Consider the following 4,823-nt stretch of genomic DNA (forward strand, 5'->3'; position numbering starts at 1 on the left):
CCATGTAGCTTTGGATTTTTTTCTTCCTCATTAATAAAACCCTTCATTTAAAAACTGCATTTTGTGTTTACTTGTGTTATCTTTGACTAATGTTTAAATTTGTTTGATGATCTGAAACATTTAAATGTGGAAAACATGCAAAAAAGTAAGAAATCAGGAAGGGGGCAAACACTTTTTCACACCACTGTATCTCCATCTAGATGATAGAGATGGCAAGTGAGCAGAGAGGTCTAAACAGTTGCTGAAGTTAATGGGTAAATGGTTAAAAAGTAGCTTAAAGTAATGAATTTACTGCTCAAACAGCTAACTAAGTAATGGATAAACGGCTGAAAGGTTAATTAAATGTAATGAATTTGCAGTTGAAATAGACATTTAACTAAAAGTAATGGCTAAATGGTAGAAGTAGCTAAACATCGAGCTTATGCTACAAGTGGTACAAATGCAAACTTGACCAAACTGATCTAAACACAGTGTAATTGTATGAAAAAATACTCAAACAGTGATTACTGTTTTTTTTCTTTCATTTTTTCATCAGCTCTCCAGTTAAAAACATTCTATAAAATATTACTGACAAGAAAAATACTTAAGTTCTGGAGAATAACTGAGGATAATGTGTAGACTGTGCCCATGAGGAGGAAGATATTATGCAGATTGGTTATTGGAACAAGCACTCATTTAACTTTTATCTCTCCTCAGTATTATTTGGGGATTTCAAGATGATTAAAATATATTACTGGATACTGTTTGTTGCTTGGCAAAGTTTTTATATTCGATACTTTCAAAAAGCTTGTATCAAGCTCGGGAAAAGATGATTATGAAAAGTAGAAAAGTGATCAGGTATAAATAAACGGGAGATCCTGACAATATCAAAAACCTGGGATACCACATTATGATTATTTTATGATATCATAACTTATCCTGCTTTTCTTTATAGGATGAATGATTTGTCTTGATCTGTTTTTTTTTAAATTTAATTTTATATACTTTATTATAATTATATTATAATTTTAAATACTATATTTATGTTGTAGAAGGGATTTGTTGTTGTATTACAATTACATATAGTACTTGACATGTATGTGTGTATACGTGTATATAAGAAGAAAAACGGTAAAATGTCACCAACAAAAGCTTCTGAAACAAAATCTTCACAACAAGACATGTTCCAGCAGAAATACGACCTGAAATTGGGGAGAAACGAACAACATCTGCAACTGAGATCGCACGTTTCCCTGACGTTAGCGTGTAGCTACATGTAGCAGTGTAGGCTACATAATGTAAAACCAAGCAGTAGCATGCCTGAAGCAGATGGCCATCTACAGAAATCTGTCACGATCTAAATTCAGCTTGCCTCAAAGTAAGTATTAGTCAGCTTTTTAAAGTAAAAAAAAACACACACACACACACACACACACTCACTCACACTTTTACACATGACGTTGTCCACAGTCTTCTTTTGTCATGCGCACTATACTGCTTTACGGCACCACACCTGTCGTAAATAACTTGTACCTGCATTCTAACACATAAATAAAGTAAATATAAACATGACCTAAGTATAGTCCACTGCTATACCTATTCTATAAATATACAGCAACAAATATTATTACGTCTTGAAGAAAAAGGTGGGAGCCACTGACCTAAGGTACGATAGCATTAGCTGAGCGGCATGCGAGTATAAAGGTTATCAAAACAGCACCAAATCTTTTATAGTGATCTTTAAAATCACTCTTTGTAATCACAGTAACAAGTCTTGATTTCTAGTCTTCTGAACTGAAGTCAGCAGCAGCTTCCAGTGCATTCCCGCTGCACATGGACGCCATGTGATGAACCCTGGAGATTCTTTTCAGAACAGGAAACCACAGGAGAAAGATCAGAGGGAAGCCTGTTTGATCGTTTAAACTGAATGCATTTTTCCAGTGGGGGGTCTGGTGTTTCTCTGACAAATAAACAGCAGCTCTGTAGCTGTTAACAAACGCTGTCTGCCTGTGCGTTCACCTGTCGAGCCTTGGAGAGGATGACTCGTAACAATGGCTCCTCTCTTGGGATCGTGGTGAAAAATAGCAGCTCAGGTGCACGGATCTGGCAAGGATCAAAACATAGAGAGCAGCAACACTCAAATAAAACGTCTTGTTTATTTATTGTGGGCATAAACAAATTTGTCTCAGCTAAAAGCCATCATCAGCTCGGGATTCTCCACTGGGGCATCTCAGCTTTGTTCACAGGAAATCTGTGATTTACTGTAAAGTTTGATCTATAAAAAAATTCCCTGGTATTTTTAGGGTTTCCTGTGGAGCTCACCTGACTGCCAAAGGCTTCATTGATTTCCAGCAAGTCGATACCAGCCCTGAGGGGGAAATTGATTTTTCTGGAAGACCCTTTTAGCAAAGATCAAAAAGAGGCAGCCACAAGGATAACCACAAGTGTGTGAGCATGTGCTTCCACACACACACACACACACACACATCGTGCTCCAGTGCTGCAGGGACGGTAAAGGCCGGTTGAATTCACATGAGGGGGAACTCCCAGCACTGCAGTGGCCCTCAGGAACCTCAGAAAAAAACAGCTTTGACCGCAGACATGTAAACTGTCTGCACCTTCACCTGGCTGCAGTTCAGTAGAATTTGATCACGTTTCAAATAACTGACTGCGAGGCATCCTGCTTTTCTCCAGAGACCCTGAAACATTCTCTAAAGTGATGCTGCAAACCACACACACACACACACACCCAGTTAATGCTCATAACAGCTGCCTGTGGTATTCATCTACAGCACAGTTCAGCCGTCTACAAGCGCTGCAAATCCAGAGAGAGATGCAAATCTCCAATTGATATTCATTGCACTCAAGCAGTCTTACACAGAGCAAGGGCATGTCTGATCACAATAAAACAGTGCTGCGTGGAACTAATCTGAAAGGAGCGATGCTGGGGACAAGGTCAGCGGTGCATTTGTTATTCTGATTGTCTGCTCTAATATGCCACAAAGAGGAGACAGGACCGCCTGGGGTAACAGTTTTGTGTCCATTATAAATGATTTTGGTGCACAGGTAGCCTCTCGTCTGGCTCGCAGTGCAGCGGTTCAGCAGTCTGACAAGAGAACAAGATGAGTTACAATGCACCGCTGTGCTTGTATGGTCTGTCTCACTATCGCTGTCCATTAGTCTGGAGCTCACGTTGACGCGCTTGCTGATTGAACGCTACATGCTGTCCATGCTGCCAGAAAATAAATGAGTGGGGTCTCAGTGTGTCCAAATGCTATACATGTTACAGGCGTCTTACCCACAGGTATGGCTGTACCATCAGGCAAAATAACCACACATACTTTCAGTGAACTCAAAATGCAAATGAGCTGTTTTTAAGTAAACTTCCAACAGCTGACGGGAGGTGAAGAGATGCTCACCAACATCTGCCGGAGCTGCTGTCATGTCTGTGCTCAGCAGCTCATCAGGTGTGGTGTCCTGACAAGGCGGGGGGGAAATGAAAATCTGTCATCTACAATATGTTACCCTGCAGCTTGAAAAGTTGTTTGCATGCACTCATTCTGAAAGCAGAATATACAAACATTCTGGTGGCATTGCTAAAAGTCCCTAAAAGTTTTCACAGTTTGCAAACCTGCAACCTTTATAAAACCACCTTTAAGCTTTCAGTGTGGCCGTCCTCAAGCCATCAATAGCTCTGTCATGATGGTGGCTGCTTTGTGCTGTTTGCTTTATAAGAATCTAAAATCTGACTAAAATAGAGCTATGGGGCCTTGAGGGAGTTCCAGGGGGTCCCCAGAAAAATGGGTGATAGTTATTTTCAGTTTATTCTCTATAGAGGTGAGCTCAGTGTGAGTGAGAGTCATGAGAGTGACTACTCTGATCATGTGTTGCACTTCCTCCAAGGTTACCTCCTCAGCTGTAGATGACAACATTGAATTTGAGTCTTGATATCTAACAACTAAAATCTGCTCAGATGGAGTTCCCCGAAGCAAAATCTCAATGTGTGTCAGTTCAGGGGTCACTGACACGATAAAGGTTGAGAACCACTGCAACAGAGCTGTGTGCGATAAACACACAACACTTTAGCACTTTGATTCTTACAGGCTCTTTTTAAGCCACCTTGTGGTCACTATCAAATATATGTCCTGTATATTTTAATGTTTTTATGTTGTTTTTGTTTTATGTGAAGAAACGGACTGTAGCACTGTGCCTAGCCATGACTATGTGACCCCCAGATATGTATATGTGTGCCGCTTGCTTTATGTTGTGGATGTTACTTGTCTTAATGTTGTTTCATAAGAGCATGTGAAAGGTTTTCCAGTGGTATGTGAGAATCTTAAATATGTTAATATCCTAGTTTTCGTTTGCAGATGAGAATCTTAACCCTTTGAACTCTTATAGATTTATAAAATTATTGTTAAAAAAAGGAGAAAAAGAAAAAAGACAGGGAAAAACTGTATTTATAATAATGTTACAGAATTATTATAAGTTTTTAGCACTTTTTTCCAGGCCGTGTCCCTGTGTGTTTGTTTTTAACTTTTTTCCTTTTCTTTTTGTTTTACTAGTTTTCATGTTTTGAATTTTCTTTCTTCTTTTTTTTCCCTTATTGTCATGTTTTCATTTTATTTTACTAGTTTTCATGTTTTAAATGTTCTTCCTTCTTTCTTTTTTTTTTTTTTTAACTAATTTTAATTTTTTGAATTTTCTTTTTTTTTTTTTTTTTTACTAGTTTTCATGTTTTGAATTTTCTTTCTTCTTTTTTTTCCCTTATTGTCATGTTTTCATTTTATTTTACTAGTTTTCATGTTTTAAATGTTCTTCCTTCTTTCTTTTTTTTTTTTTTT

This window comes from Epinephelus moara, chromosome 11 (genome assembly GCF_006386435.1).
Source record: "Epinephelus moara isolate mb chromosome 11, YSFRI_EMoa_1.0, whole genome shotgun sequence".
In the NCBI taxonomy this organism is placed as follows: Eukaryota; Metazoa; Chordata; class Actinopteri; order Perciformes; family Serranidae; genus Epinephelus; species Epinephelus moara.